This window comes from Suncus etruscus, chromosome 14 (genome assembly GCF_024139225.1).
Source record: "Suncus etruscus isolate mSunEtr1 chromosome 14, mSunEtr1.pri.cur, whole genome shotgun sequence".
Classification (NCBI taxonomy): domain Eukaryota; kingdom Metazoa; phylum Chordata; class Mammalia; order Eulipotyphla; family Soricidae; genus Suncus; species Suncus etruscus.
In genome coordinates, this window is record NC_064861.1 from 97,219,116 (window position 1) to 97,230,023 (window position 10,908).

At 48.6% G+C, this 10,908-nt stretch overlaps 1 pseudogene; it reads right to left on the reverse strand.

The window, feature by feature from the left end:
* Window positions 1-371: 371 nt before the first annotated feature.
* On the reverse strand, window positions 372-576 carry LOC126028077 (guanine nucleotide-binding protein G(I)/G(S)/G(O) subunit gamma-10-like; annotated as a pseudogene).
* Window positions 577-10,908: the final 10,332 nt, after the last annotated feature.

Genomic DNA, 10,908 nt, shown 5'->3' on the forward strand with positions numbered 1-10,908 from the left:
CAAGTATTTCATTCCCCAAAATGTAAATATACTGTGAACAAAACATACATAATATTCCAGGTATACAAATACAAATTTACTTATGAAAGAGGTCCATTTTGGAATTTTTAGTGATGAGTTATTTGTCTTAAGGACAGAGTAATAGCCTTTTCCCCCTCCCCAAAAGGGGCAAAATCCAAATCATTGTTATTTAAATCCATTCTAGTTTTATTGGGTCAGGGTTCGGGCAAATTTCTGTATAATTCTGGCTCTAGGTCTAAGTCATAGGAAATGTCTGAAATATCTTAAAGTAATTTGACTAGAGATCAGTGTGTTCTTGAGACTTGGAGGCAGCCATTCCTAATATGCACTGGAAAACTTCTCTACGGTCTTCAGAGTAAAACACAGGGTCTGGGCTCCCGGAAGGGGTTGCTTCTAGCTGGAACACCAACTAGCAGGGCGTCCTTGCAAGCGTTCTGCATGCAGTACTGCTGAAGCTTTGCAGCAGCCTGGGAGGCCTTGATCCTTTCCAGGGCGCCTTGAGCTTGAGCTGCTTCCCCAGTACTGCAGGGCGCTCACTCTGGCCCCAGAAGACATGGCGGCAAAGCTCCCTCTGGGCCTGTAGGGTAGTTTTGATTTCTCACTTCTCTTCTTTATTTTTTTGGGGGGGGCACATCCAGCTGTGCTCAAGGGGTTACTCCTGGCTTTGCTCTCAGAAAATGCTCTTGGCAGACTCGGGGTACCCTATGGGATTTCGGGGATCAAACCTGGGTTTGCTGTGCATGCAAGGCAAGCATCGTAACTGCTGTAGTGCCACGCTAGTCCCCCTCACTTATTTATAACCTCTCCATCTGCTGTGCTTTCTACTTTGGTCCCTACATACGCACTATTAAAAGTATTAGTATTCTTAATTTTTTTGGGGGGGAGTCACACCCGGCAGCGCTCAGGGGTCACTCCTGGCTCTATGCGCAGAAATCACCCCTGGCAGGCACGGGGTGTGGGGGACCATATGGGATGCTGGGATTCGAATCACTGTCCTACATGAAAGGCAAATGCCTTACCTCCATGCTATCTCTCCGGTCCCTTCTTTTTTTGTTTGTTTGTTTGTTTTGTTTAGTATTCTTTTTTTTTTTTTTTTTTTTTGGTTTTTGGGCCACACCCGTTTGATGCTCAGGGGTTACTCCTGGCTATGTGCTCAGAAATTGCCCCTGGCTTGGGGGGACCATATGGGACGCCGGGGGATCGAACCGCGGTCCTTCCTTGGCTAGCGCTTGCAAGGCAGACACCTTACCTCCAGCGCCACCTACCCGGCCCCTAGTATTCTTAATTTAAAAAAAGTTAGTTAAAATTGTTTTTGGGGGGATAGGGACACACCTGGTGGTGTTCAGGAGTTCCTCCTGGCTCTGTGCTCAGAAATCGCTCCTGGCAGGCTCTGGAGACCATATGGGATGGCTGGGAATTGAACTCTGTTCCATCCTGGATCGGCAGTGTGCAAGGCAAATGCCCTACCACTGTGGTTTCACTCCGGCCCCAATTAAGACATTTTTTTTCTTTTTGGGCCACAACCTGTGATGCTCAGGGGTTACTCCTGGCTATGCGCTCAGAAATCACTCCTGGCTCTGGGACCGTATGGGGCAACAGGGATCGAATCAAGGTCGTCCTGGATCAGCCACGTGCAAGGCAGGCACCCTACTGCTGTGCTATTTCACCAGCTCCTAAGACTTTTAATTGAATCACCATTAATCAAACTTACAAAGATAACTATGATTGAGTTTCAGGCGTCCAAATTTCCAACACCAATCTCTTCACGAGTGTTTATTTTTTATTTTTTTGGACTTTTTTTGGATATTCTTTTGGTCATAGCCGGTGGTGCTCAGGGGTTACTCTTGGCTCTGTGTTCAGAAGTCGCTCCTGACAGGCTCAAGGACCATATGGGATGTCGGGAATTGAACTGGGCTCTCTTCAATGTTGACTACTTGCTGGGTAAATGCCCTATTGCTGTGCTATTGCTCTGGCCCATTCACTGGTGTTTAAATAATTCAAGCACCAGGAGCCAGAGTGATAGTTCAGTAAGTAATTTTTGAGTGCAGAGCCAAGAGTAACCGCTGAACACCGCTGGGTATGGCCCCAAAACAAACAAGTTGAATCACCAGCTACCTTGTCATATTTTCTTGAGTCTTAACAGATTGTTTTAGGTCACTAGTGAAAAAGTTTCTTTGGAAATTAGTTTGTAGAGAGTAAATTGTACTTAATATCCCTCCACGAGGCTGTGTTCTTTGTTTTGTAGGGCCTTCTTTGTTCTGTATGGTTTAAAGCCCAGTTCTGTTAAGAAGCCCCAATCTTTTTTTTTTTTTTTGGTTTTTGGGCCACACCCGGTGGTGCTCAGGGGATACTTCTGGCTGTCTGCTCAGAAATAGCTCCTGGCAGGGACCACGTGGGACACCGGGATTCGAACCAACCACCTTTGGTCCTGGATCGGCTGCTTGCAAGGCAAACGCAGCTGTGCTATCTCTCCGGGCCCCAGAAGCCCCAATCTTAATCTGAACAACATTTTTATTTTTAAGGGGGCCACATCTGGCAGTTCTTAGGATTTAATCCTGGTTCTGTACTCAGAATCACTCCTGGTGGTCTCGGAAACCCATATGGGATGCTGAGGATAGAACCTGGGTTGTGGGTGCAAGGCCTACATCCTCCCACTGTGCTATTGCTTCGGCCCCCAAACAACTGTCTTCTCCTAAAACAATATTGTAGGCTTATTTGTGGGTTTGCTAAATGCACATTTAAGGTGGTAGCTATCTCACCTCCAAAGTCATTCTTGCTTTCAGGTTGTTGGTGTGAAGCAGAGGATGAGGAGGCACCTACTAGGCAGAGAATTTCTGTACAAGGACTGTCCAGGTCAACACTCCTGAGGCAAATGTACAGAAGATTCGCCCCTGGGAGGTGTGTAGTCCAGGCTTGAGAAACATTTTCACTTGAGTGAGCACCAGGGCATGTCTTGTGGAAAGAAATACTGTGTGATTGAAGCATGTGAGAAGCAGTTGTGTTTCCGTGCCAGACTTCAGCAGAAGCAGCACAGCGGGGAGGAAGGCTGCAGGGCAATGGGTTAAAGCCTCATTCGTCAATTCAGTTTGTCAACAAAACCTATTTGAAGGAGCTCTCGGCTACTCCAGCTTTTTGGCAGAAGTAGTCTACATGTTCCAGAGCTAAGGTGGACAGGAGCAGTGAGTGTGGGACAGCCATACACAGGGGAAATCCTTCTGGCTCTGCAGAACATAGGAAAGAGTCCAGTCACAACTACACACGTGCTCGTCTCCAGAGTCCTCCCAAAAGAAAGATGCTACATGTGCAGTGAGTGTGGAAAATCTTTTAGCAAAAGTTGTAGTCTCAATGAGCACTGGAGAGTTCACACTGGAGAAAAGCCTTTTGAATGTGGGGAGTGTGGAAAGTCCTTTAGGCAGAGCTTTAGCCTCATTCAGCATCACCGAGTTCGCACTGGAGCAAGGCCACATGAGTGTGATCAGTGTGGGAGATTATTTAACAATAAGTCCAACCTCATAAAACATCGGAGAATTCACACTGGAGAATGGCAATCGAGTGCAGTGAATGCGGGAAGTTCTTTACTAACCACTCCAGTCTCATCAAACATCATAGAGTCCACTCTGGTTTGAGGCCCTAGTATGCAGTGCTTGTGGGAAATGCTTTACTCAGAACTTCAGCCTCGTTGACCGTATTACTATAATGAATGTGGGAAATCTTTGAGCCAAAGCTCTGCACTTCTTCAACATTGGAGAGTTCACACTGGAGAAAAGCTGATGAGTGTAGAGAATGTGGAAGATTCTTTACTTAAAGCTCCAGTCTCTTAAAACACCAGAGTTCATACTGGATCGAGGCCCTATGAGTGCACCAAGGGTGGAAAATCTTTTACCCAAAACTCCAGCCTCATTAAACGCAAGAGAGTTCACACTTGAGAAAGATCTTATGAGTGCAGCTAATGTGGGAAATCTTTTGGCCGCAGCTCCAGCCTCAGGAACACTGGAGAAGTCACAATGGTGAAAGGCATTGTAGTGCAGGGGATTTGCAAAATTGTACATCCATACCTCCAATATCAGTGGTCACTCTAATGTTCACCCCAAAGAAAGGCTTTAGGAGTATTTGAAAGTGGGCAGGCATTCCGTGACATTTAAGTTTAGGTCCTTACATTGAAGACCTGTGAGTGTGGTAGGTGTTGGAGGATATCTAACAAAAAGGTGGCTTTTTAACATCCACAGAATTCATGTAGATGTAGAGAAAGGCCTTATAAAAGCAGTGAATGTGAGAAAGCTTTCAGTAGAAGAAATTGCCTCTTTAACTTCTTAAATGTGTACTTTATCTGATGTGTGGAAATCTCTTTATTATGTTGCATTTGCAACTCAGAATACCTACATCAATTCAGTATGCCATAGTTTCTTTGTGATTTTTATCTACCAAAAGCTATATCCAAATAGAATTCACTTTTTTTAAATAGTGAAAACCATTTTACCTCTTCCTACCTAGCAGTTCCCATAGCTCTTGTTATTTTTGGGGGGTTGGTCACACACCAATGGCCCAGGGTTATTCCTGGCTGTACTCTCAGAAATTACTCCTTGCAGGGACCAGTGTGGTGGTGCAAGCGGTAAGGTGTTTGCCTTGCATGCACTAACCTAGGAAGAAGCGTGGTTCAATCCTTGGTGTCCCATATGTCCCTGAGCCTGCCAGGAGCGATTTCTGATCACAGAGCCAAGAGGAACCCCTGAGTGCCGCCGGGTGTGGGCCCACCCCCCAAAAAAAGAAATTACTCCTCGCAGGCTCTGAGGATTATACAGGATGGTGAGGATTAAACCTGGGTTCGCCACATGCAAGGTTGTGCTGTCACTCTGGCCCTTTTGTTTTGGGGCCACACCACATGGATACCAGGGATGGAACCCGGGTCGGCCATGTGCGAGGCAAAAGCCTTACACCATGTGCTATTGCTCCATCCCTCTTACTATTTTTTTTTGTTTTTTGTTTTGGTTTTTGGGCCACACCCGGCGGTGCTCAGGGGTTACTCCTGGTTGTCTGCTCAGAAATAGCTCCTGGCAGGCTCGGGGGACCCTATGGGGTGTCAGGATTTCGACCACCATCCTTCTGCATGCGAGGCAAACGCCCTTCCTCCATGCCATCTCTCCGACCCCAGGAAGAACATTTCAGGAGTGATGGAGAAGCACATGTCGGAACCAAAGTTTCCCAAAATCGTCCTAGTCACATGCTCAGGCGAACCGTATCTGTCCGAAGCCTGGAACACCGCGTGGGTTCGCTGGCATCTTTCTTGGGTCCTCGGCTGCCGGTTGCCGCGTCCCGAGCGGTCGCCCCCGGTTCTCGCGCAGACGGTGTGTTTGGGCTGCGCATGAAGCAACGTGTGACGCCCAGGCAGTGTGTGTTAGGGGAGGTGGACGCGGCCCGGAGTGATGCACGGCGGTCGGGCGTCTGCCGCACGCAGACGACCGGGACAGACCGGGGTTCGATCCCCGGCATGCCCACATGGTTGCAAAGGCCACAGACCGAACCTGAACCCTGACCCCTCCGGGCCCTCGGCGCTCAGTTCCGGGTGGGGCGGGGCGGGGCGGAGGGGCGGGGCTTCCGCGGACTCCAAGGCCCGGCATGCCCCGCGCGCGGCGCAGCCAATGAGTGCCCGGCGCGGCCACTTCCGCCTGCATTCGCGGTCGGGGCGGGACTTCCGGCGGCCGCCTCCGGGCGCTCCTTCCGGCCGAGCGAGACGACAGCCCCGCGGCCTGGCGCCCAGGTCCGTCCCCGGCTCCGCGGCGAGGGCGAGGGCGAGGGCGCGGGAAGGCGGGAGGGCGCGGCGGGCTCGGCCGCCCCTGCCCGTGCTCGCTCCTCGGGGCCGGAGCCGCGGACGTCCTGCCCGGCGTGTGTGTCTGCTGCTTCCTCAGCTCCCGCCGTCCCGGGCCGAGACGCCGGCCCAGCTCGCGTCCGCCGCCGTTTGGAGGCGAGTGCTCTGCGCCCAGCGAGTGGCCTTCACTCGGACCCGGAACTTGGCGTGGCCCCAGGAGCGTGCCCGCAGGGCCTGGCCGGAGAGGTGGACGGGCCAGCCACCTCGTGTCCGTGCCTGCTCGGGCCGGGAGGGAGGGACTCCTCCCTGCAGAGCTGGCCGAGGCCGAGAGCGCGTCTAGGGGCGTCTCGGCTGCACCGAGGCAGCTGCGTTCTCACCCCCCGGACAATTGGGAGTCCCCCACCGGGAACCAGCAGGAGCTCGGTAGCTGCGCAGTCCCCAGACCAGAAAGCTGCCTGTTTTGACACTTGTCGAGACGAGTGTGACTTGATCCCCACCTGCAGAGGAACAAGGTCCCCTGGCTGGCTCAGGTGGAGCGGCAGGAGAGGGGTTGCCGCCTGGGCCGAGGGATGTTTCACTCTCCTTCCATCCGCCTCCTTTCCCCTCAGGATTGCGGAAACCTAGGACTGATGAGAGCCAGAGAGAAGAGCTGGGCTCAGGCTCTGGGATTTTGTTCAGTTGCAGAGTCTCTCCCTGCAGGAGCCCAGCCTCCCCTCCTCTCAGCAAGTCTTCTTGTAGTTTGCCTGGAATTCTGCATCTCCGGGCTCTTGAGAAGGATTTTTGGAGCCAGGCCTCCGTGCTTTCTGGCCAGTTTTGGTTCCAGGCCATGTTTTGCCCAGTATACTTTACTAGGGTCACCAAGCTTTGATTACCAGTGGACTTTGGCTACACCTGTTTCTGGATTCTTAAACTGTTGATCTGGACTGGCCTCTTGCACCACTATCTCTCCAGCCCCAACTTCACCTTTTTGTTTTATTTTTTGTGAATGACATGCAGAGTGATCCTCAGTGGTCAGTGGAGTTCAGTCAGGTGATGGTCACTACTGTAAAAGCCATGGTGATTGTCAGCTGCATTTCTTTTTTTTTTTTTTTTTTTTTTTTTTTTTGTGGTTTTTGGGTCACACCCGGCAGTGCTCAGAGGTTACTCCTGGCTTCATGCTCAGAAATTGCTCCTGGCAGGCACCGGGGGGACCATATGGGATGCCGGGATTTGAACCGATGACCGATGACCTTCTGCATGAAAGGCAAACGCCTTACCTCCATGCTATCTCTCCGGCCCCGTCAGAGATCAGTTGGGGAAAAATGAAACCTTCTAACCTGAATTGGCTGTGTGCAGGTACCGCTGTGCTGTCTCTCCAGCCCTAAGTTTTTCTTTTTTTTTTTTTTTTTTTTTTGGTTTTTGGGCCACACCCGGCGGTGCTCAGGGGTTACTCCTGGCTGTCTGCTCAGAAATAGCTCCTGGGGCCCGGAGAGATAGCACAGCAGCGTTTGCCTTGCAAGCAGCCGATCCAGGACCAAAGGTGGTTGGTTCGAATCCCGGTGTCCCATAGGGTCCCCCGTGCCTGCCAGGAGCTATTTCTGAGCAGACAGCCAGGAGTAACCCCTGAGCACCGCCGGGTGTGGCCCAAAAACCAAAAACAAAAAAAAAAAAAAAAAAAGCTCCTGGCAGGCACGGGGGACCCTATGGGACACCGGGATTCGAACCAACCACCTTTGGTCCTGGATCGGCTGCTTGCGAGGCAAACGCCGCTGTGCTATCTCTCCGGGCCCAAGTTTTTCTTTTTATATTAAGAAATGGTAACATATCTCAGGGAAAACCTGCACATATTTTTTTGGGTATTCCACATACATTGAGAGAAATTTAGGATATATAGCCAGCATTGTGATACTGTTGTGTAGTGTGTCCAGGCTAATTATCCTGTTACCTCTGTTCTTCACAGATACAAGCAGTGGATCTTATCCATTGGTGGTACTCACCTTTTCCTCCAGACCTTGCCCTGAAGCCAGACTCGCCTGCACTGACCTGATCCTGGTGAGCATGCTGCTTTTTATGGTCTCTTCCGCTTTATCCTTTGGAATGGCTCTGGCTGTGAATTCAAGCCATTTAACTTCGTGCCCGTGTTTCTTAGTGTTTTTATTCTTAGTGCTCATAGGAAAGTTTCCTTAGTCTGTTGCTCATGGGGTGAGAAAAGTATCTTTTCTTTTAGGTCTTAAATGATCTATTACCGTTTTCACTTTTTATAGTCTTTAAAACTATGCTACTTAATAATTTTTTGGAGGGTGGTGGCACCCACACCTTGTGGTTTTCCGGGGGTTATTCTTGGCTCTGTGCTCAGGAATCACTCATAGGGCTTGGGATGCAGTGGATTGAAACCTGGTTGGCCACATGCAAGGTTCCAGCCTTTTTCTACTTAATCTGCTTAGAATTTGACAGTATTGAATAGCATATTTTGTTTTGTTTTGCTTTTGGTTTTTAGGTCACACAATGATGCTCAGGGATTACTCCTAGCTCTGCACTCAGGGATTGCTCCTACTGGACTCTGGGGACCATATGGGGATGAACTGGGATTACTCATGTGCAAGCAAGCACCCTACCCTCTGTACTATTTTGGACTTAAGTTGGCATTTAAAGTTACGTTGTAGGCAGTGTTTGGAGATTGTTTCAAGAAGAGAATATGAATTAGAGATATTTTGAGTTGGGAATCGATGTGGAGAACTATAAATATACATTGCTGAATTGTCTAAATAGCATTTTAATTCAGTATATGTTAGTTACATGGTTAGGCTAGTTTTTTGTTTGTTTTTGGGTCACACCCAGTAGCGCTCAGGGGTTCCTCCTGGCTCTACGCTCAGATATCGCTCCAGGCAGGTTCGGGGGATCCTATGGGATGCCGGAATTCGAACCACCGTCCTTCTGCATGAAAGGCAAACGCCCTACTTCCATGCTATCTCTCCGGCCCCATGGTTAGGCTAGTTAAATGGATTGCTTTGAACAAACATGAATGATTTGATGAAATAATGTTTCTTACAGTAGGGAAAAGTCTAAATGTTTCTACACTTGTATGTTATCCAGCTTTGTCTGATGAACAAAAGAGAAGCAACATATACTGTTTAACTGTCTTATTAATCACCTGGGCCAACTGAGTGATAGGAGTCAGGAGGTGAAGTGTGTCTTTATAGCCTGGTGTGTATAGCGGTATGCCACCAGAACTGTAAAGATGTGAGGAAAGAAAATGATTTTGGCTTCCAAGAACTAAGTTGTAGAAAGCGAAAGAGGGTGGAGTGTTTTGATTGTGTAGATCTACCGGTATTTCATTTCTGCTTACAGTCTTCATGGCTGTAAACTTTTCCAAGGAATGGCATTTAGAGTCTTTATTTTTCCAAACATGTTAACTTTTTGGGAGGAGTAATGGGTTATACCTGGCAATGCTCAGAGTTTATTCCTAATCTGCATTAATGAGTTATTCATGGTGGGGATGAGAGCACCATATGTGTTACTGAGGATTTAACTGGGTCAGCCATATGCAGGGCAAGTAACTGGTACTCTCAGGCCTTCCATTTTTTACTGTTAGTCAGTCTGAGTCAACTTCTTTCTACTTGTATTTATTCTCATTTGCCTCCAGCTCAGAGAAATTCTTAGGCCAAAGTAGGACATTATGTTACTTAAACGTGCCTTTATCAGAGCTTTCTGTTTTTAAATTTTATTAATCAGGGGCCAGAGAGGTAGCACAGCTGTACGACATTTACCTTGCATTCGGCTGACCCAGATGAACCCAGTTCAATTCCTGGCATCCCATGTGGTTGCCCAAGCTTACCAAGAGCAATTTCTGAGCACAGAGCAAGGAGTGACCCCTGAGCATTGCCAATTGTGGCCCCCCAAAAAACAATCAATCAATAAATAAACTTTTTTTGTTTTGATTTTTTTTTTTTTTGGTGGTTTTTGGGTCACACCCGGTGGTGCTCAGGGGTTATTCCTGGCTCCATGCTCAGAAATTGCTCCTGGCAGGCAAGGGGGACCATATGGGACGCCGGGATTCGAACCGATGACCTCCTGCATGAAAGGCAAACGCCTTACCTCCATACTATCTCTCCGACCCCTGTTTTGATTTTTGGGTCACACCCGGCAGCTCTCAGGGGTTACTCCTGGCTCCGTGCTCAGAAATTGATCCTGGCAGGCTCTGGGGACCATGTGGGATGCCAGGATTCGAACCAATGACCTTCTGCATGCAAGGCAAACGCCTTACCTCCATGCTATCTCTCCGGCCAATAAATAAACTTTTAAAAGAATTTATTAATCAGGGGCCAGAGAGATAGCATGGAGGTAAGGCATTTGCCTTGCATGCAGAAGGGCAATGGTTCGAGTCCCAGCATCCCATATGGACCCCTGAGTGCTGCCGGGTGTGACCCAAAAAACAAAAAAAAAGAAAATTTATTAATCAATTGAGAATCTTCATATTTTCTATAATGTTCTTGCTCATTGTTTATTCTTCAGTCTGTGCTCAGTTTATTCCTGGCCAGCTTGAGTACCATATAGAGTTTAGGGGGTATGTATATATACACCCAACTTGGTTGGGTAAAACACATACTTGTCCCTGTAATAGGTTAATTCTTTTTTTTTTTTTTTGGTTTTTGGCCCACACCTGGCATTGCTCAGAGGTTACTCCTGGCTGTCTGCTCAGAAATAGCTCCTGGCAGGCACGGGGGACCATATGGGACACTGGGATTTGAACCAACCACCTTTGGTCCTGGATCAGCTGCTTGCAAGGGAAATGCCACTGTGCTATCTCTCCAGGCCCCAATAGGTTAATTCTTGATAATACTTTACCATATGTTGATGACTTTTTTTGTGTGTGTGTGTTTGGGCCACACCCAATTGTTTTCAGGGGTTACTTCTGGCTCTGTGTTAAGAAATCACAGACTTGGGGGACCAAATGGGATACCGGGGATCAAATCTGGGTTGGTGGGTCAGCCATGTGCAAGGCAAATGCCCTACCCACTGTGCTATCATTCTGGCCCTGATTTGAGTTTTAAATGTTTTCTATGGTAGTAGCTGGAGTTATAGTACAGCAAGGTTGAGGGTATTTT